This window comes from Macadamia integrifolia, chromosome 7 (genome assembly GCF_013358625.1).
Source record: "Macadamia integrifolia cultivar HAES 741 chromosome 7, SCU_Mint_v3, whole genome shotgun sequence".
NCBI lineage: Eukaryota > Viridiplantae > Streptophyta > Magnoliopsida > Proteales > Proteaceae > Macadamia > Macadamia integrifolia.
Genome location: NC_056563.1, coordinates 33,913,349 through 33,926,200, shown reverse-complemented (window position 1 = coordinate 33,926,200; position 12,852 = coordinate 33,913,349).

Genomic DNA, 12,852 nt, shown 5'->3' with positions numbered 1-12,852 from the left:
CCCAGCTCTGCCCTGACAGGGTCAACTAAGACCTGATTGGGTTGGTATGAACCCGGCAATGTGGGGCCTGAAAATGAACCTGGTAGGATTGGGCCTCGTTTGAATTTTGAGGACCTAGAGTTGAGTTAGGATTTTAAGAAACCTGGCCGAACCTGGCCTTGTTTCACCCCTATCATATCCAATATTTGTATGATACCATGTATTTACACATATTTGAAAAACCTTTCATTTTCTACATTGAATCAATAGATGCTGAAAGTATTTTTTTTCTACACATGAACATCTAAAAACAACACAGAGACAACAAATATGATCTCTCCCCATGTCTATATTAAGAAAAAAAAAAACCCAAGAATTCAAGTGAAATCTTTTTTTGTCCGAGAGTGGCCCTATGCCACAGACACAAAAGGGCCACACAATGACCACCGTGGTCCTCCTGTGTACCCCTATGTCTGGGTAGGGTTTGCTCTCCGACAAAAAACATTTGTACATTTAATAATTTTTGGTTGGGCTAAAATTAGGCAATCTTTAAATTATGAATAAGGGCAACCCAATGCCCATTTGATACAAATTTGAGTTCAATTAGCCCAGCCCAAATGGTGTTCACTAGGTGCAAACAACCTAACCCAAGAGAAACCCGCCCGAATCCTTTTTGACACCAGAGTCTACATACCAATGAAGAAGGTGGCACCTCAAAAACCCACAATGGCAGGAGCCTCATGCATTGGATACACCGTCTATCAATTAAAAAACAGAAGATGATGAAGGGAATAAAAAGTAGAATATTTGAGTGATGAGGTCTCAAACAACCAACTGATCACCATTTTCAATTTGGAGTATCCATTGATGGTAATCCATAAGTAAGGCTTCCAAAAATTATAAAAAAGAGTTCATTATTGATAGAATTTTATAACTAATGCACGTTTTTTTGCCCCTTATTCAAATGACATGTCCAGTGTGCTGGGTTCAAATTTCTAGGTCCAGGTCCAACACATCAGGAATAAGAAAATTTATGTTTTGGGTCAATGGCATCTCGTGCCTCTCTGTCTTTGATTTCTTATATATTCTCTTCCCACCATGCTTGGTACTAAATTATTCAAATCAGTTTAATGTAAAATAATACCTGAGATTTCTGTTATATTTTTGGACCCGTCAAGTGAGGAATCGGAATATTTTTTTTTTTTGGTAACGCTAGAGAATTTATAAAAGTAAGAGAAAGTGATGTAAATATTGCGAGTAGTACACATCCCATCACACGTTCTCTTTTTCTTGATACTATCGAACAAATTCTTTCCTGTTTAACTATGTAGAAACTTTGTATATGAATCATGAGACACTTTTGCATGTGTTCTTATTGGTTTGTCAAATGGATATCATATTTTTACATTATTAATGGGCTAATCGGATGTAGTTATATTATATGAATATTCATTTATGATTTTTTATGGTCATTGTGAAAAAATAAATAAATTATTTTTTTATGGTATATTTGAAAAATGCCATCTAAGCCAACTCAACAATAGCAAAGGTTACACTAGCACTCTCTTTTTATATCTCTCCTCCTCACATGAAATGACCTCTCTGCCCCTAATTACATACAAAACCGTTTCACCTCATTGATGGGCTCCTTATGCCATTTGCTCATAGAACTCTATCTCATAAAAATAATATACGTAAGCAAATGATCTGTTTTATATTTTAAATGGCCACCATCCATATTGCCTCTATTTTAATTTTTTAAGGAAACTATAGTAGATGAAATTTTGTGTCAATTATTATTATTGTGAACTTATGATAATAATTAATATTATCTTCTTGCCACTCTTGAGAATCTGATAAGGATTAATGGAAATTAATTAAGCTCCTAACTAATCTGCCTTCATGCATGGTTCATGCAACATATAGATTCTCATAGACTTAAGGGTGATTTTACATATAATAAATAGAAGGACAATTATTATTAGGATTATTTTACTATTTTAGTATTCTCTTTCCACCATAAAATGCAACATTAGAGGTTTATAGCAAACACTAAGGTTGCCTATCTCTATGAATATAAAGTGTCCAATTTAATAATTAGTTGAACAACAGAATGAGATGAATTGGTGGCTGATCATGATGTCAACAAAAAATACCACCCAAACACTTGGATGGTCCAACATAATCTCCAATACTTAATTGCGGCCTCAACCAAAACGTGAAGTGCATAAAATCTTATCCATCCAGAGTGGTGGTCCATTAAAGATGAGCACCTCTTTGTTTTAATGTGAAATCTAAATAGATGTCCTAAGTTTGACTCTCATTAGGTACATCTTGAGTCACTCATACGTGGGTGTTTAGTGCTCTTCACTGCTTTTATTGAAAGTTAAATAATTATCATTCAATCCTGATATGATTTGATCTATGTAGTTATGGGGTCAGTGTGGACCCGCAAGATATCCATCGTTAGCCAAAAAAAAAAAAAAATCTAAATGAACCCTTAGTAACTAAGTTTTGGGATTTTAATGTTGAAGAACATAAAAAGTGTGATGTTCCATGGAAAGAATCAAGTAAGATGAGCCATCCTTTTCATGAAATAATTTTGATTTTGAAATACCCATATGAAATGATTCCACCATAGAAGAGACCAGCTGGTAGGGGTGTTGACTAAGTTTCAGATTCAACTCACCTTACTCTACTTTCAAACTAACTTGTTTCCTAGCCAACTCCTTAGGAGTTATACTTTCTCTCACATGTTACACGTTTAATTTCTTCCCCCAAAGAAAAAGAAGGAAGTGTTTTCGATTCATCCTAAGTAGGCTTTTGCACTAGCTCCATAAATAATATTTTTCTTATGGTTAAATTATCTTGAAGACTTTAATCTTCCTCTTAGTTCTTTTTGCTCATATTCTTAAAAATTTGTACTTTTGGAAGATATCTTTATTTTATATTGACTTTAGATTTAAGAATGGCTCATGGGTTTGGAATAGTGTAAAAAATATCTTTTCGATTTAAGAAAAAATTAATTTATTGAAAAATGAGAGATGGCAAACAAGTATCTATTTGGAAGAATTCTTGGCTTTCATCTGTAGATGGTTATGTCATGCCACTAAATTTACAAAATCATCTTTGTTTACTCGAAAGTTTGTGACTTCATGCACAATAGTTTATGGAATCTAGTTTAATACGCTTAATTTTCCTATCATGAATTGCTAATGACGTCTTTGTTGTTAATGTAGATAGAATTTCTTCTTTAGATAGTACTGTTACGCGTATTTTGACACTAATTTGAGTGGCTCATGTTATAGGATCTCTAAATTTATACACTATAAGAAAATTTGAAAATTGCTATGGCAATTTAAGGTCTATCTGAAATTTAAAATTTTCTTATGAAAAACTTTAGTTTGTGATTTACTACAGAGTATACGTTAACTTCATTTTTCTAAATTGATAAAGCATGTATGCTATGTCATAAGGCAAATGAGTATGACAAGCTTCTTCCATTTTTTTTTTTTTTTTTTTTTTTTTTTTTTTTTTTTTTTTTGTATTGTAAATTTTCAAAATGTGTGTGGCTTGCATGGCCTTAGACTTTGATACATTGGCCAAGGAGTCACCGGGTCGAGATTAGAATGAAGAAGAAAAAAATGTTCACAAATATATGTGGATTTTGTAGTTTTTTTGTAAAATGACTTGTAAATATTGATGTAAAAAAAAAATGCATTTATTTTATGTTTTACTAACTATAAGAGATAAAAAAAATAAGATTAAAGAACAATCATAGTGGATTCCAAAATAGGTTATACCATTTAGCATTAATTCGAAGATCCTAACCCAAGGGGGTAGCGCAGTTGATGATCAATGAACTTGGTACGAGCCGTAAATTCAGACGTCCTGAGTTCGACTCTCACACACGGGGGTGTTTAGTGCTCTTCACTGCTTTCAGTGCAAGTTGAATGGTTCTCATTCAACTTCGATATGACCCGATCCATGTGGTTGTGGGGTCAGTATGGGTCCGCGAGACTAGTCGGACCAAAGGCCTGGATACCGATCGTTAGCAAAAAAAAAAAATCCAAAGATTTTGATATTATTTCTAAAACTATGGTTGTGTTCAGGAGTTCTGGTGTATTTTTATACAACATTATGAAACATGGACGAATCCCCTCAACTCTATAATTCTCAAGCTAATTGGGTTTGGATTGAACACATTACCTCCTATAGCACTACTAAACAAATATTACTCAACATTCTATGATAATCACCTTGAAATAAACCCAATAATTCAAAGGAAAAAAAAAAAGTTTCCAGGTCACGATGGTGTGGCCCTTGCACCTTCTTTCACATTTATATAGGGACCATGCGACAAGCAAATTGCATATTTAGTCTAAAGGTTTTATTTTAAAAAAATCTAGAATCTTATAAGAGATAAAAGAAGGTAAATTTCATCATTTTAAAATTTAATTTATTTCATTTTTCTTTCAGGAAAACAAATAACTAAAAAATATTTTTTTATTTTTATTTTTTTTTCAAACAAACATTACCCAGCTCATATTGTTCACAGATCACATCAAAGGTACAAAGGAAGATTTATTTTTATATTATTTTTTATTTTTTATTATTTTTAAGCGAGGAGAATTTTATAAAAAAAGAATAAAGATGTGAGATCTCCCACGAATCATGTCCAATGAAATTCTCCACGTGGCAAATAACTCTTGTAGGTCCTGTGATGAGTCGGAACGGCTTCGCTCAGTGGTCAATAGTAACTGCCGCCCGTGCGGACGAACTCTTAAAACAGAATCCAAACATAAAGCACGTGCCACGTACCACTGACAGTTAGACAGTTACCACGTGCAGTATCGGCTACATGATTGACCCTTGGACGGGTAATTGGACGCTTGTTGAAGTTGGAGATGATTTTTTCACACGTTTTTATCTTTTCGTACGCACACGCTTCTGGCTTCCACTCTTACGTGACACACGCTTCTACGAACTTCCAGAAAGTCTCACGGAAAGGGTCTTTTTGGTCATTTGACTCCCACACGCTTACCCTGACCCACGCCACAGACCTCGGTATCTGTGACCTGTCACCGTCGTGGATATGGCGGTGCCTTTTACGCTTTGGTCTTTATTAAAAACAAAAAAAATAACATTCACGTGTTTGTTGTGGGACGTGGCATGAGTCATGATTCGTAGTTTGACCAAAACCAGAACGGACCGCCAAGTCAAAACCGGGATTATTTCCTCCACTACCACTACTGCTACTACCTTAGTTCATATCTAGAGAAAAAAGGATGCTTATTAGGTCATTGTGGAACCAATTATCATTAGTAAAGACACTTTCTTAAGAGTGCTAATGTGACCTATTAATCATGTTAAACCATGTAATTAATCTTGTTTCTTAATATTAAATATTTATTAGTAAACACACCATCTTACATAAGTTGAAGCTTCACCATATGAGACTACAGTATCCTATTAGGATCTTTAGTCAAACATAATGATCAACTAATGTGATAACTTTTTTAAATTTCAATATGCATCTATTTTTTAGTTAATTAATCATTAACCTTTGATAAGTATTATTTAATGTTAATTAATAAAATAAATTTATTTTTTGGTGCTATGTAAGAAAGATATCCCATATTATATATTCATATACTTAATAATGTGATAATGGTCCTCATCATCATTTGGGTCAGGATGCATGTCTAAATGGAATCTCATGTTGACATCTAGTTATGCTACGTGGAAGATGTGATGTAACACTTTCGAGTACCATTGGGTGTCTAGAAACGCTCTTAATCAATTAGATTTGTTTAAGTTCTCTTTCCTTTATTCTTTGGAGAAAAAAACATAAGCTAATCGTGCGTTTTTACATCCAAACACATGAGTGATAATATGATCGCCCTACACTCTCTTATTGAATGTCTTGACGCATATTCCCATTAGCCCCTGCTCTGAGCCTCATGGGCCATGTGACTCGATAGTATTCTCTCTCCCTTTTCCCTTTTAGATTTTTATATAAAATGAGAATATTGAATATTCAGACAAGAATGGACTGTAGGCACACAGTAAAAGCAGTGTGAACTTGAGGGGGAGATAGAGAGAATATTTACTTCTTCTACTCCCTTGCACTAAATGATAATTGAAAGCTCACATGGACATGGTGCGGCCGGCCGGCCATGAAGGTGACCCCTGATCTGGTCTACTTTATCACTAAAGTGATTCATAATCATAGATGCAAAGCTACCCCACTAAGAGGGTATGAGTTACCCAACTACCTTGAGACCTCCCCACCACCTTACAGGGAACCCCAACCTGCAGGCTCAAATGTAGAGCAACATATCTCCTATATACAAGTTAAAGATAATCCCTTCAAATAGTTCTCTCTCTCTCTCAAAAGATGCTTCACCTTTGCTTTATACCAAATATACATGGATGTGGACTCTTCTCTTTATATTCACTTTCCTTCCTTACTATGGGCCTCTGAATATGGATCATGAATATCCCCTTTTGTTTCTAACAAAAAAAAAAATGGTGTAATTACGTAGATGTCAATCCATGTAAGCAACTCGTAAACCCGAACTCTATTGGGATCAAAATCCTTTGTTTTTCTCATTCCTGTTTTTCCTTGTTATGCTACCTGCAGAACACGACACGTGAACAACAGAGGATCCAACGGTCAAGGTTGGGTGAGGATTATTACATCCGGTGCGTTGATCTTAAAGTTGTCCACGTGTCATGTTCTGCAGGTAGCAAAACAAGGAAAAACAAGGATGAGAAAAACAGAGGATTATTTTCCACTCTATTGCTGAAATAACTTTATTTTCAATAATAATATAGTAGTTATAAAACACTTGAAAGAAAAGGAATTGAAGCGCATGACGTCAATGTCAAATTCTTGATGGCCCTCTTATATCGTATAAACATCCTCTGTAGGGAGGATTTTTAATTTTATTATTTATTTATTTATTATTATTATTTATTTTTATGTAGAAGTACTGTTGTGTCCATGTGATATTGTTCGCTGTGGGTTGAGGCCCCAAATTTTAGAACGCATCTCAAAAATGGGTGGATTTTGGGATCTCGCGCTGTGAGGTGCGGCGAAGCTCGTGGTGACAACACGTGGCCTGATTAGATCTAACAGTTGAGAATCAATGACTCATTTCGTGCGTTGCCTTGATCCAGTTCTTGCAAAATGGCTTGACCCTCTCCCTTCCATTTCACTTCCGTCAAGCATCTAGGGTTTTTCCATTTTCATTTTCTTCCCTCTTTTCCCTATGACGATTGACCAGCGACGAAGCTTCCCTCTCTTCTCCTGTGACAATTGACCAGTGATGAAGCTGCCCACTCTTCACCTGTGACGAGACCGACGACTCTCTTCCGGAGTGACGAAGCATTTTCGTGCCATTTGTGAGAGACTAGGTTTCGATTTGCTTCCTCATAGAGACCAGCAACCACCCTTCTCTACAGGGAAACCTCAATCAAATCTTCTAGCTGCCCTATGTAAGGTTAAAAAAAAAAAAAAAAAAAGATAAAGAGAAAAAGAAAAAAGAAAATAGCTTCATTTTCCATCTCCATTATTGTTTGCCTTTAATTTTGAAGGGCATAGAGCAATCTTCCCCTGTTCATCGATTTTACTCTCTGTGAAGCTTTTATTATTATTATTATTATTATTTTAAAAGATTTTTCTGTTTATTTTCTGTTGAGATCTGTGCTTTATGTAGCTTTCCAGTTTCATATTTTTCATATTTCTTCTGGGTTTAAGCTGAATGAATAGTCGTCTGAGGATGCTCAACAGAAGTGAAATGGAAGGGAGGGTCAGGCCCTTTTGCAAAACTAGATCGGGGGCAACGTGCGAAATGAGTCATCAATTCTCAGCCGTTCAATCCGATCAGGCCACATTTCATCACCAGAAGCTTCGTCGCACCTCATTGCGCCAGATCCTCCTTGCAGAGGATGTTTATCCCCTTATATCACATGCATGGGTCTCATACTCTTTCTCCTCAATCAATGCTCTATTGGACGATCGGTCACCATCCACACTTAATTGTGCAGATTTAGAAAATGACCTTTTATTTTTTGGGAAAATCTTATTATCACCAAGGTAGATTACAATAAGTTTGAAATCTTACTTTTTTTTTTTTTTTTTACCTCTAGTCTTAATCGTTAAAGTTATTTAACCATAATATATTAAAAAAATAAAAATGAAAAATGGGAAGAAGAAGATTAAAGGAATATCGGCCCTGACATGGAGGGAGACAAAATGGCACCTCCACCCTAATGCCCCCATGCGCCCTCATTAGTCCTTGCCTTGGTGCCAAGGCTCACATGGTTGGGAAGCCTTCTTTTCCCCTCAACTAACCTTCTCCCTCTTCTACTCAAAAGAAAAAAACAAACAATTCTCCTACCTTTCCATTTGCCAGCTCCCCACATTCCTTTCATCTAATTGTTAGTAATTAGACTTTTCAAGCAAGAGCGACAGCCGCCTTTGTTTGGACTTTGGATGGACGGAGTTTATTTAAGGGGCAACTTGTACCAAAAATTCGAAAAATAAAATAAAATAAAATAAAATTTAAGGAAGAAAAGAGAACCATATAATTGATGATAGTGATACTGAAAGGTATTTTGTCATGTCGTTGTTTCCACGTGAAAAATGCATGAAATAAAATAATATGAAGCCACCCAAACATTGGCTTAATAATCAATCACCATCATATATAAATAATACTCATGGGGCCCGCACCCAACTGCATCATTTACCCAACCAAACCTTGAAAGGGCAACAAGATCCAATGTCAATGAAAACTCCACAATCCATGCCTGACGTTACCATCGAGTATGGACTCTTCCTCATGATTCTAAGTATCGATATCAGATAAGATCGGCCGAATTGTATCAGAATGGGTCCAGTCAATATTGACCGTTGATAGATCTTAGATCGGATCTCAATATCAAAATCATAAAAAAAATTACAAGAAATACCTATACTGAGAACTAAATCCATGCTTTCCATTCATACACGTGGATATAAGTTCGCTAATTGGAGCCGTTCATCTGCACAGATCCACTCAATATCCGTGTCGTCGCGTCCTCTACCTTTCTCATCTCTCCAACTTGACAAAAAGTCAATTATGTCTAAGACGTGGGATTTCGTTCTAGAACTACCATGTGTAAGATTCCAGGTTAACGAAAGGGACCATGGCCAACTGTAGAGTAGTTATCACCCGAATAATCAACAAGTGGTCAAACCACCACGTGCTTCATGCTTAATAAACTCTATTTAAAAAAAAAAAAAAAATCAAAGGGGCCCTTCATTTGATACATCGCAATACCATGTCATAGTGGATCCAGTACATGGTGTTTTGGATGCAACCTTTGTTTGTGGAACAGGTGTTAGGAGTGTGGAAGGTCTAAGAATCGACTTCGGTTGCATGTATTTTTCTTTTTCCCTTTTCTATCATCCTCCCCTCCCCTCTAGTGTGCGCGTGCGATTTTGATTTGATACCAATTTAGATATCGTCAAATCATGCTGGGTTTTCTAACGAGTTCAAAACCAAAATATCAATAAAGAAGAGATTGGAACCGATATCACTAAGAACCGTTTAAGATGCACATATACTTATAGAAGAAGATTCTATGAACAATGGCATAAGGGGAAACACATCAATGAAGTATTATAAAATGGTATCTTAAAAAGGAGAGCAACGTGATCATTTCATAAGAGAAGGATAAATATACATAAGATGCTGGCTCCACTGGCTTAAAAAATATTTTCCTTGTATTTATTTAGAATTAATTAATATAAAAATATGATGTCGTAATTACAAATAAAACTGAAGAATATGTCCAAAAGAAACAATTATATTGGAATGTTGGAAACTTTGACGTAGGTCCATAGCTGTTAAGCATTCAAAATCAAGTTATGTTGTGAATACAAAGAAATGCTCATATTTTAATGTTTGAGATATTCAGAAGATTACTTACGAACCATAATCAAATTATTTCGTTATAATATCAATCATATATTTTTTAGGAGATACCTTGCACCACAGACACAGAGTATGTGCAATGACCACCATATCCTCTTAGGAAAATACACCCTGTGTCTAAGCGTAGCGACCAATCTTAGATAGAAAACACTTTGTTCGCTATTTTTTTTTTTTATAAAAACAAAAATATAATAAACCATATTGATTGCCCTAAGCCGCCCGGTTTGTGACCCTTGTAAGGAATGCATTTGTAAACGTCGTTATAGGTGTTAAAAAAATTAGTGTTAAAGGCACGCATCGAGCAAAACGTGCTCTGAACCGTTCTTTTATTATATGGGATTTTTAATTAATAATAGTTGAAGGTGGAGGAATATTTCGTCACCACAAAAGATGGGTTAAGGTTAGGGCCAGGGTGTTTCCACTAATATTAAACTTTTATTATCTTTTTTTAATATTTTATTTTGGATTTATTTATCTTTTTTGATATTTTTTAATATTAATTTGTTGTGACTTTTGATGGAACCTAGAGTGATATTTAACTAGGGTTAGATGACTGATTAACTAGAGTTAAAAATTAAAGTTGGCGACTTTTGTTTTGATACGTCCGAGGATTTGGATTTGAAATTGAATGGAATGGTCCAACCTTAGAAATCATATTTGAATCGAGTTGATTCTGATTGGTCAATTTTAACTCAAATTGGTCAAAAGTCTCCTGATTCCAATCTGCTTCCTCAAACCATGCAGATGTGAGACGGTCACACATTGTCTAACAAAAGGCTACTCCCTCCCTCTCTCTAATTTTAGGAGAAAGAAATTTGAAAGAGCATGGTTCGCAATGAGAGAGAGGGGATGAAATGATCATTCTATCTTTTATGAAAGTAAAAATTTCACCCTTGTTGATGCTTTCGCATGTTACTATTAACCCCTAGATAACTGTGCTAAGATCACATTATCTTTCAGAGAGTCCTGTCTCTTTTTTTTTTTTTTTTGTCATGTGAATAAGATTTCATGAATAGACCACACGTGATCTATAATTTATGGACTTTTCCTCTATTTTTTATAATTTATCTTGGTTAAATTATTTTGGATGGATCTTTATTTGGACTATTGGCCTTTATCCAATGAAGGGTATGAAAGATGGCCCTCCGATTATTCTTCCCCTCCCTTAGCCCTTGTTGTTGATTCCTTTGTTGGCTTTAGATCAAGAGGAAACACAAGCTCCATTCCATCTCTATTCCTCCATTCACTTCTCCTTATGAGCCTTGACAAGAGCTCCGTTAGCAGTAGTTCATGAACTATTTTATGTTGCCCATTCCCATTAGGAAACAAGTTTTTCAAACCTTTTTTCCTAATGTTATGATACTTGAAGTGTTAGAGCTTATATCTTAAAATAATACCCAAGGGCATATATATGAAATAAATTAACAACGTGCAAAACTCTAGGAACAATTTTTTAATATATACAAAGTTTTCTTTTTGTCATCACTATGCGTAGTGAAGTATAATGCTTCACTATAAACCACTTGCTGGACATAAGTTACTCCATGTGATGAGGATCTCACATACATCTCAATGGCTAAATCTTAGTCCAATGCAAGCAAGAAAAGTTGCTTAAACTATGATTCATAGTTCAAATGGAGGTGAATGTCAATATAAAATAACATATTTTGTAATTTTTGCTACTACTTTACTCATTTTAAGGTGAAATTGTACCAATGAGATACTTGCCTGGTCCTCTATCACATAGACTAACCCATGTGTTATCATGTGAAAAATAGTGAAGCATTATACTTCATTTCGCATTGGGTCAGAACAAGATAAGAATGCCATACATGATCAAAATATTGAAGGATGGATAGTCAAAGAGCGCGAGCGCAAGTCAATGTACTAAATGAATGGGAACAATGCCTTTTACTAGCGCTTGAAATGGGAGCAACTCCTCTTTCCAACACTTCTTATGATGATTCTCTTGCTTGCTTGGCTATTTTTTAGTACTAACTGCTTGTCATGCATTGCTTTGCTTGCTCTGTTTTTTGGTTCTTCAGGGCTAGACTCTTATGCTTTTGTTGACTTGCATTTCAGGATCTTTCAGAATGAGAGAAAGAAGTGACCTGATCGTGCAGCCATGTGCCAATGTCTATGGACCAATAAGAGTGTGAGCACAATAATATGTAAAAACAAATAATTTTTTTTAAATAAATTTAATTTTTTCTTCATAGTTGACTACATTGCATTGTGATAAATACTTGCATTGGAGAAAGGGGGCATTATATTGCATGGGATGGACAAGAGAAGGGTACAATGAATTTCAATTCAAGTTTGAACAATTCCTTAAATGATGTTCCACATGCGTATTTGACTTACTTCTAAATGGAAGGCCAGGCAAAGAGAAACATAAGAGGTGGTGGTTTTACATTTTTTGTTTTTAGAATGTGGACTTACAATTCATGTTTAGATGAAAGGGAACAGAAGAAAAAAGGCACGTGTAAAGAATTTTAGTATAAAAAATAAAAAGAAGAAAATTTCCTTAATTGCTTTATATATAATTAGCCAGTAACAAAAAAATATAAATATAAATATTAGTACTGAATTAATAATGTTAATAGAAACTGCTTAATTCCATATCAATAAACAAAGCTATATGACTTTAAAAGAGTCAGAAGCATATCACATATCAAATTCTTATGAAATTGGTGATTGTAAAAATCCATTACATCATGCAAATAACATGTTTGACAAACATTGCTAAATAACTTGAGAAGAGATGCCCAATGGTTGCATGGCTCTGCATCAATATAAGAGACAATGATGAGGCATACCAAGACATCAAAAGGGGAGGGGGGGGGTGTGGAATTTTTGTACTTCTCATGGGTGGGTCTGTCAT